At 35.8% G+C, this 11,202-nt stretch overlaps 1 long non-coding RNA gene across 3 annotated transcripts in view; it reads right to left on the bottom strand.

Moving 5' to 3' along the window:
* Positions 1-2,998: 2,998 nt before the first annotated feature.
* The window catches only part of LOC107850694, a 34,506-nt gene continuing 26,302 nt past the window's right edge, over positions 2,999-11,202 (bottom strand). For all 3 annotated transcript variants that reach the window (XR_007048000.1, XR_007047998.1, XR_007047999.1), the window contains 2 exons: positions 10,308-10,371; positions 2,999-3,277 (listed from right to left, as the gene is read on the bottom strand). This is a non-coding gene — a long non-coding RNA (uncharacterized LOC107850694). The remainder of the gene's footprint in view (positions 3,278-10,307; positions 10,372-11,202) is intronic.

Here is an 11,202-nt window from a genome sequence, read left to right as displayed (position 1 = left end):
AGGTCTTTTTTTTTAAAAAAATTATTGTTAGCTTGAAACTAGAAACCTAATATTGAAGAGTTCTAAATAAACTCATACGATTCATAAACTTTTCTCTTTCAATATCTTAAATTATACTCAAATATTAAATAAAAGATAATAGTATTAATAATGACAATAATTATTATTATTATTATTATAATAAATAATAATAGTATTAGTACACACATAGTAATATTTTAACTTTTTTTTTCTTTAAAAAATAACATAATAGTAGTGTTATTATTATTATTATTATTATTAACAACAAAAACAACAACAATAATAATAATAGTAATAATTTATACTTAATATACTTAAATTGTGAATTTTATAATAAAGATAAGGGATAATGGTGCAAAAAATACCTGTACTTTGTCAAAATTTGTAGTTACGCATCTTGACCTTTGTGGGGGTCCTATGACCCCCGTAAACTTTGTTTTACCGTACTTAAATGATATATATTTTATCACTTGGACCACTAAGTTAGTCCATCAAAGGTCTGTGATTCACACGCGCCTATTAATTTAAATAAAAAAATTTATATTTCTTAATTATTATTTAACTCTTGATTATCCACAAATTGAAAAGGGACATAATTATTTAAAACATAGGTGACCTTTACTCTTCTCTTTATTCTTAAGAAATTTTCATCAATTACTTTCAATCCTCTTCCTCATTTCTCACTTTCAGTAATCTTTAAAAAATTCTTGCTTTCATTAACAAGTCTTCTGGTGTTCTTATATGTGTGATTTCGTATTGTGGAGTTGTGAAAGCGCTAGTATTCAGCAAGTGTTGAAGGTTAGTTTTTTGTGGCAGCTAAAGTTAAAATTAAAACTTTATGAAAATTTCTTTAGGGTTGATTTTCAACAAGTCCTGATTGTGTCATAATTTATCAAAATTAGGATTTTTTCTAGTCCAAATCATTCTTATTTTATAAATAAATTAGGATTTTTTTTCATAATCTAAATTGATTCTTCTAGTGTGACTGATTACAATATGTTTGAATAATCAATTTTTCCTAATTGTCATTTACTGTGAATGTGACTAAATTTTAGGAATGGGTGATTTTACACATATAACCCTGAGTTTTATTATGGAGGAATTTTGAATAGTAAGAGTTGAAAACCAGAGTATGAGGGTTATGAAGTCACAAATATTTTTGATGTGGATGTGGATAAGTTATCTTATTTTAAGCGAACTACCTTTTTAAAAGAGTTAGGGTATGCTATAATAAATTGCACATTTTATGTTTGGCCACCTAAAAAGGACTTTCTATTAGATATTCTAAGTGACGGGGACATTTATGAACTTTCACAATCCATTAAAAATGGAGATATTTTTTAGGTGTACGTTTGTCACATAGTTGATCAATTTGATCAAGTTGATGGTCCCATTGATTTACTGGTCCCATTAATAAAGAAGGGGACAAGAGGGTGCATGAAGGGGATGGAGTTGCTGAAAAAGGGGGCGAGGGTGGTCATTTTAATGAAGCACATGGATCTGTTGAGCTTGAAAATGAGGTTACACCTTCTCAACCAACAGCTAATCAAGTTGTGCATCTATTGGTGAGACCTCATATACTGGTGAGGTTGCAGCTACTTCTAAAGCTACAACTGTTGATGCTTCTGACCACTCAGCTAGAAATAGTTCAAATTCAGAGCACCAAGATCTATTTATTGAAGATGATGCTAAATTTAAAAGTGATGTGCATAAGGAGGACATAAACTTGAGGGGTGAAAGAAGGACATACCAAAGGAGTAAGAGAAGAGAAAGAATACCAAATGACCCTGAAGAAGTTCCTTTTGGTGAAGTTGGTCCAGATTTGGGATTTGATGAGATAAAAGTTGTTGATAAAATTTTAAAAGGTAAAGTTGTTGCAGATGAACGGTGTATTGTAGTCATGATGAATACAGGTTGGAATCGTATTCAGAAAATGGGTTAAGAAGGACAGATAGTAGAAAGGTAGTGTATGATAAATCTGCTAAACAAGTTGTGTGGCAATTGGGCATGATTTTTTTCGGATGTGAATGAGTTTAGAGATGATGTTACAAAATATGCACTTTAAAAAAGTTTTCAGTTAGAGAAGTACGTTAGTGAGTTCAAAAAGGTTAGGATCAGATATAGGGAAGGGTGTCCTTGGCTGTTATATGCAAGTGTTAACAAGTCTACCAATGATTTTCAAATTAAAACCTACAATCCTAAGAATAGGTGTATCAAAACCACTAGAAATGCCATGTGTAATGCTAGATTCCTACACACACATTTCAAAGATAGAATTACTGAGCAGCCACACATGAGGATATTTCAATTCCAATAATTGATTAGAAAAGAACTGAGGATACATGTTGGAAAGACTACTAGCAGGAGAGATAGAGTAAAAATATTTAAAGATTTAATGGCTAATCATGTGAAAGAATTTGAAAGAATATTTGACTATAAGGATGAAATGTTGAGGTCCAATCCTGGTTCTACTTGTGTTGTGAAAGTTGATAATTCTGATGATAGTCGTAAGCTTGTTTTTCAAAGTTACTACATTTATTTTGATGCTCTTTTTGGGTGGTTATAGAAAATGTATTGGTTTAGATGGATGTTTCCTGAAGGGAGTAACCTAAAGACAGTTGTTGGTTGTTGTGGGTAAAGATGGCAATAATCAAATGTTGCCTATTGCTTGGGTTGTAGTAGAGTAAGAGAATAAGAACACTTGGACATGGTTTGTGAAATTATTGATAGAGGATTTGGGATTAACAGATGGCAGAGATTACACAATTATTTCAAATATGCAAAAGGTATAATTTTTTCTTCATTTAGTTATGTTTAATGAATGTTATTGTAGTTATGAATATGTAATTTGTTTGTTTTCACTTTTATGGTCTGACTCTTAGGGTCTTAGTGTCGCGACTCAATCCGGGGCCTTGTCCTCGATGGGAATCCTGAATCATCAAGGCCCAAGAGACCCCTCATTATTTAATCATAAGCATAAGTCATGAAACATAACAATCCCATTAATTCAAACTTAAAAATTCAAGACATGATCCATAAGAAGACCAAAATCCATTTTGAACAAGTCTATAAAGTCTCCACTGAACTAAAAACAATAGTCTAACTAGGCCAGGACAAGGTCCCTGGCTGGACCATAACAACCATAAAAAAAGACACATGGGATAGATGCCTTCCGATATAAAGGAGTCTCACCAATCTCTGAAAGGCTGGATCACAATCTACATGTTTGTAGGATCACGGGACTGGGCCTCAAAACCTGAAATATAGGGGTCAATACTCGAAAGTATAGGTATGTAGAACAATCGAAAAGATAACATATATTTTTATACAACATAAGTGAGCATTTCATAAAGAAATTTAGAATAAGATAAATTAAAACACATGTCATAATTTGGTTAACCTCAAAACACTTTCTTAAAATAATCTCTCGACCCTTTATTTTACTTCTGAACTAGATGGTACACCCTACATTTCTACAATCCCATGAGCTATATGGATTCCACCCTTGACTCAGTTGACTCAGTGGCCAAGCCCCCAAATCCAAGTTTACCGCAAGGATTAAGGTCCTAAATATTATTCTAGTATACTAGTGCCTCAGGGGCAAGTATATATTGCCCATAGCTAATCATGTCGCCCTTACACTCAATGTCTTCTTTGGATAACCATCTAACTCTCTTTAAGCCTATTTTTAGTCCATTAAAATCATGCTTCATGCTAAAAAACATTTAGTGCTTATTCCGTTAAGGGCATATCATCACAAAGTATCGTCCTACCCAAACTTGCAAGTCATTCATATGTTATCATCTCATATCCATAGCCCTTCTTATTCAAAATCACACTAATGACCATCAAAAAAGATTTATCAAATTACATGAGAGTTCTTATTTCAAAAGGAGATGAAAACTTAAGCAAAATAATCTCCTTTCAAGACTTTAATATAGGGTGGTCATCTCTTTCATCAATCACATGCAAATTCTTTATTAGGAGACATGAGAATTTTTATATCAAGGAAAACCCCTCTCATTCATTCATAAATCAATAACAACCCATAGTCGCTAGCAAAATATTTAAACTCAAACTTTTAACCATCCATGTAAACAATCTACAACATTATTAAAACAATGGGTTTCATAACAAGAGAGGGAATTACGTAAATCATGCTCTCATATAACTTCTCAAACTAATAACACATGCACGCATGAAAACAATTTAAGTTTAGGGAAAAACCCTCATAGTTTATACAAAATTTTATCATAAAACGTGGTTTGAAATGCATGCTCTTTAATAATTTCAAAACCCAACTCATGTACGAAATTATATACCTTAAAATCTTATTTAACGATAAATTCATGCCCATGGAATTTATGATAGTCCCACATACCTTTGAATTGATTAAAATGTTAAGAAAATTGACCCTTGAAGCTTAATTTCTAGATGTTTTCTCTTCTTGAGCTTAAGGAAGATGAATTAGGGATTTTCTAGATGTTAATATGTGTTTAAGGACCTTAATTTTCCCTATAAGTGATTTGGGATGGTTAGGGGGTGTGAAAATACCTTAATGCCCCTAAAATAACACCAAACAGAGCACTTACATTGCTATGCTTTTTCCATGTGGCACACAACAATTTCACAGGCCAAGTTGTGCGACGCATGACCATTGCACAACCCCAAGTAGGCGACGCAAGCCCATTGCACACCCTTTCCACTGGCCTTTTGTGTTTGCCATACGACACACGAATTTTGCAAAGGGCCTATTGTGAGATGCATACTCATTTTTAGGCCCTTAAACACCCCCAACTCAACCCATAATATCTAGACATGGTCTACCATCAAAATGGGGGCCCTAAAGGTTATTTTAAATGCATTATTAGAGCATTACAACTACGAGGTGTTACATTATCCCCCTGGGATCATTCGTCCCCGAATGATGACTCGAGATACAATATGCATGATTTCATATATTGCATGGAAGGAAAGAAGTAGGTATAAGATCAATACCTTCTATGTCATCAACCGCAGATTCAAAGAGAGTTGGAAATCTTGCGCGCATGTCATTCTCCGACTCCCAGTAGCTTTATCAAATTTATGGTTCCTTCATAATACTTTAATCAAAACTATTTCCTTACTCAAATTTCAAACCTGGAGATCTAAAATAGCTACAAGTTCTTCATTATATGTTAGTGAATCCTTCACACTAATCTCCTCCATAAGTAACACAAATGAATAATCTCCAATACATTTCTTCAATATTGATACATGAAATACAGGATGAATAGAAGCTAAACTTATGGGCAAGTCTAAATCATAAGCAACCCCACCAATACTTCTCATAATCTAATAAGGTCCTATATAACGAGGACTAAGTCTTCTTTTCTATTTGAATCTCATAACTCCCTTCATAAGGGAAACCTTAAGAAATACCCAATAGTTAACCTTAAACTCTAAATCCCTTCTTGTAATATCGACGTAAGACTTCTGGTGACTTTGAGCTGTCTTAAGTCGATCTCTAATGACTTTCACCTTTTCCATCGCTTGATGAACAAGGTCAGGCCCAAACAAATATGTTTCACCCACTTCATACCACCCAATCGGTGACCTACATCTTTGCCCATATTGGGCCTCAAAAGGATCCATTTGGATGCTGGAGTAGTAGCTATTGTTGTAGATGAATTCAATCAACGACAAGTGATCCACCAAACTACCCATAAAGTTTATCGCGCAAGCCCTCAACATATCCTTCAAGGTCTAAATGTTGCACTCTGATTGCCCATCCGTTTGAGGATGGTAGGCGATGCTAAGGTTTACTTGGGTACCTAAACCCCTCTTAAAAGGCCGCCAAAACTGAGAAGAGAATTATGTACCTCGATTGGATATTATAGATATTGAAGCCACATGCAAATGAACTATTTATTGAATATATAGCTTAGCATAATCATCTCCAGAATAATTAGTCTGCACTGAAAGAAAATGGAAAGACTTAGTCATCCTGTCTACAATCACCCAAATAAAGTCGTATTGGTTTTGGGATCTCGAAAGTCCTATAATAAAGTCCATGTTAATTATCTCCTATTTCCATAAGGTCAAGGCTATCTCTTGGTAAATACCACCAGGTCTCAAATGTTCCACCTTAACTTGTTGACAATTCAAACGCTTAACAACAAAGTTAGCAACATCTCTTTACATGTTATTCCACAAGTTAATTTCCTTGAGATCATGATACATTTAAGTAGATCTAGGTCAAACAACATACCTATAAGTGTGAGCTTCATCAAGAGTCCTTTCTCGCAATACATCCACATCCGGGAGATATAACCTACCTTGATACCTCAAAATCTAATCACCTCCAAAGTCAAATGTCATTACCTTTTGTTGACCAACATATTCCTTAATTTCTCTGAAAATGGGATCCCCAGTCTGCTTTTCCTGGGCTTCGACACATAGGGATGATTTAGCTACCTCTTGTATGACCACTCCTCCATCCTTAGAATCTAGGAGTTGAACTCCTAAATTGGCAAGCCGGTGAATATCCTTCACCATATCCCTTTTCCCTTCCTCCACATGAGAAAGACTGCCCATGAAAAACTTGCTAAGGGCATCAGCCACCACATTGGCCTTACTCTGATAATAGTGTGGACTCATGTCATAATCCTTCAACAAATCCAACAACCGCCTCTGCCTGAGATTCAGCTCTTTCTGCGTGAGAACATATTGCAAACTTTTATGATCAGTGAAGATATATACATGCACTCTATAAAGATAATAATGCAAAATTTTTAGTGCAAATACCACTGTCGCTGACTCTAAATCATGAGTTGATAATTTTTCTCATGACCCTTCGACTATCTAGGGGCATAAGCCACTGCCTTCCCATGTTGCATAAGTATACACCTAAGTACCACCCGAGATGTATCACAGTAAACCACGAATCACTCTGTACCCTCAAGAAGGATCAAAACTGGTGCAATAGTTAACTTGTCTTTCAGTTCCTTAAAACTATTCTCGCAAAAGTCAGACCACAAAAATTTCACCTTTTTTGAGTCAATCTAGTTAGTAGAGTAGCTATGGATGAAAAACTCTCCACAAATATCCTGTAATACCCTTTCAAACCCAAGAAGCTCCAGATGTCGGTTGGAGTTGTGGGTCTTGTCCATTTTCTCACCACCTTAACCTTTTGGAGATCAACCTTAATTCCCTTTCTAGAAATAATATGCCCCAGAAAAGCAATAGCACTAAGCTAGAATTCATACTTTGAAAACTTCTACAACTCATGGTCCATAAGATTCTGAAGGACTATTCGAAGGTGATTGACATACCCCCCTCACTCTTGGAGTAAATGAAGATGTCATCAATTAAGACTGATGAATAGATCTAGACAATGACAAACACCCTATTGTCCACAAATGTTGCGGGGGCATTATTCAGCCCGGAGGACATAACTAAGAATTCATAGTGACCATATTAAGTTTGGAAGGCTGTTTTGGGAATATCTATCTCTCTAACCTTCAGCTGATGATACGCCGATCGAAGATCTATCTTAGAAAAATATTTGGCACCTTGAAGTTGATCAAAAAGATCATCAATTCTGGGAAGAGGGTACTTATTTTTAACTGTGACTTTGTTCAGCTGAGGGTAATCTATGTACATACAGAGGAAACCATCTTTCTTACGCATAAAAAGTACTAGAGCACCCCAGAGAGAGACACTAGGATAGATAAAACCTTTATCAAGAAGGTCTTTTAATTGTTCTTTCAACTCTTTCAATTCTGTAGGAGCCATTCTATATGGAAAAATAGAAATACGTCGGGTGTCTAGCAACAGGTCAACGCTGAAATTGATCTCTCTATCTGGTGGTATCCCAGAGAGGTTATCAGGAAAGACTTTCGAGAATTCATTAACTACAAGAATAGACTGGAGAGGAGGACTTTTAGCACTAGAATCTTTAACCCAAACAAGATGGTAAAAACAACCCTTGGATATGAGCTTACGGGTACTAATATAAGATATAAAAAATCCTCTAGGTACAATAGAATACCTTTCCCATGCTATTACTAACTTACTTGGACACGAGAAGATGACCTTTCTGGTTTTAGAGTCTAATGTAGAATAATATGAATTGAGCCAATCCATTCCCAAAATAGCATCAAAATCAATCAAGTCCAGTTCTACAAGATCAGCCACAGTATAATGATGAAAAATAGACACCACATAATTTCTATAAACTGTTTTAGCCACAATAGAATCTCTAACAGGGGTGGAAACGAAAAAGGATTCAAAAATATCTTCAGGCTCAAAACCAAATCCAACAACCACATAAGGGGTCATGTAAGACAAGGTAGACCCATGATCAAGTAACACATACACATCACCAGAGAAAATCTGTAACATACCCATAACAACATCTAGTGAAGCGACGAGTCCTGACGAGTAGAAAAAGCATACAATCGGTTGTGATCACCTCTAATAGCAGAAATATTACCCTTAGGTGGAGGGGCAATAGAATTAGTTAGGGACTTAACACCTCCTGTATGGCCCCTGGATGAGGAGTAATCCCTCTTGAAATGGCCTGGCTGACCACAAGTATAACAAAAATGCTCACCGTAGTTGCACCTCCCAGGATAACTCTTTCGACAGTTGCCACAATGGGGGTATAAACTGAACGGCTAAGCTACACTCTCCTGGGACTGGGTACCCTGAGCTTTGGGCCTATCCTTTAACTGAAACCATTGTTCCCCCATAGGCCTAGGTACAGGTGCACTAGCTAAGGACAGAGCATTGCTCTAAAATTTCTTATTAGACTATTTCTTACCCCAATTGCCACCTTGATGTTGGATGACATTCTGATTTGCAGACCTAGCCTTCTTAGTCTATCTTTGTTTTTCTCTACCACTGCTTTCCTATTTTTCTCCTCTTTTACCTGCTGCATATGCACTGATAACCTGGAGATATCCATGCCCTTTTTCAGTATTGCCACCTTACATTCTAACACCAAGTCATCTGAGAGTCTAGATGTGAATTTTCTCATACGAGCAATCATGTTACTCACTAATTACAAATCATAATGGGATAGCTGGGTGAATTTTAATGCATATTCTTTGACACTCATTTTTCCTTGCTTCAGGTTAACAAATTCTTCAACTTTTGATTCCCTCAACTTCTGGTGGAAGAAACGGTCTAAGAAGGCCTCAACAAAGTCACCCCATACAACAAGTTTCACATTCTTACCCCTCTATTATTTTCACTCATTGTACCACTAGTTAGCTACGTCTTTCAGCTGATAGGCTCCCAACGCAACCCCCTCAACCTTACGAGTATTCATGACTCTTAATATTTTCTTTATTTTATCAATAAACCATTGGGGGTCCTCCTCAATCGGTGCCCATAAATGTGGGTAGTTTCAGCCTCATAAACTAGCCAACCCAAGTAATTTCACATGAAACAGGCACAGAACTCACATCTAAAGAATAATAAGATTGAAAAGCCACAAATTGAGCAATCAAATAGATAGATTGACAGAACTCAGCATTTGAGACCTCTCTCTGAGGATATTAGGTACGATTGACACCGGATCAAGGAGCCCAAGATGGACTAGTTTAGATTGGAGAGACTATTAGAGTAGCAACAAATTCTGGGGTACGGGCTCTGTAATGAGTCCGCATCTCATGAGTAGGGTGGGCATCATCAATATAGGTGTTCTGCTCATTGGGTATATGGGGAGACATGATTTGAAATATAGAAAATCATGTGTTAGGTAACATTCAAACTATATAGCACAAACTAGAACATGAAGAAAAGAGAAATACTCCTAAATGTCTAGTAGTTTTCTCCTTATAAGCATGGTGCGCTACACACCCATAAAAGAAATCTACTCAAGACAACTTTGTAGATACTCTGGGACCCTGAACCATGTTGTTATGACCTAAGGCTACCCCCTTGTCATGACAACGATGTTTACGATCATAAGTGACCACAAGCTAACCCATGAGCTAGTACTTGCTGTGAGCACTGAGTATAATGATAATGATCAATATATGCGGATACAACTAAGTAAAGCCATAAGGTTTAAAAATACTAAAATACTGATAAATCATAAATCTGAGCATCTGAGAACATACTAAAAAGATTGATAAAGCAACCAATAAACTTACTATCTAAATATCTGAAAATCCTCTAACTGACTGACTGGGGAGTTAATGGGACAAAACTCAACTAACTTCAAACTGACTCAAATAGAGAAATATTGAAATACTAAATGAAGATAAACTTGTCAATAAGAAATGAGGACTCACCACTGCTGTTGGTGTTAAAGTGTTAAACTTATCTAAGCACGGTCAGGAAACTGTGCGTCTGAACCTATAATATAAGATATCATAGTGGAAAGAAAGTATGCAGTTAGTACTTTGATTGTACTGGTATATGAGATAAGGTTTGGATAAAATACATAGGTTTATATACATGAAGTACTAACTAGATGAATAGTATGAGATAACTAAATATGTATGAAATAATGATTGGCTGAGTAAAATTAGATAATAACTGATACATAACATTCATGGAAGCTATAAAATCTGAGAATGCATGACCAAGCATATAATTTGATACTGAAGTAGTTTGTAAACTAAAATATTGAAATCTGGTGACTGAATAACTGATAAACTGTATGGTATGGTCAAGCAAACCTGAACTGAATTATGTACTGAATACTGAAATGCGACTGTGGGAGCTAGCTATAACCGATATGCCCCAAAACTATTATTGGGGTCCAACTTGTAACCCTAGTTGGAAGGATGTTAGTACCGTACCATGGGTACTAACACTGGCTATATTGATCTACTAATCTAATAACCTGAAGGATTAGGGTGTCATGCCTAACTGAAGAGGGACCCCTCAAAGTCTACAGTAGCGCCGTAGGTCTGGAACTTAGGGATTGCTACCAACATCGCATGCCTAACTAACGAGGGAGTCAAATACCTCATGCCTAATTGACGGGAGAGACAAATGCCTCATGCCTAACTAATGGGGGAGATGCCATACCTATGTTTACTCGGTGCTAAGATTTACTCCCAACTGAAAGACAATGATTAATGGATTGAACTGATCTTAACTGAACCAATCAACTAATTATAACAACTCACAAAGTGATAATGATTATGGTTTATCTAAAACTATTTTGTAAGTACTGAA

The sequence above is a fragment of the Capsicum annuum genome, chromosome 12, assembly GCF_002878395.1.
Source record: "Capsicum annuum cultivar UCD-10X-F1 chromosome 12, UCD10Xv1.1, whole genome shotgun sequence".
Lineage (NCBI taxonomy): Eukaryota > Viridiplantae > Streptophyta > Magnoliopsida > Solanales > Solanaceae > Capsicum > Capsicum annuum.
The sequence above is the reverse complement of the archived record's forward strand: the minus strand, read 5'-3'. Positions and strand labels throughout refer to the sequence as shown.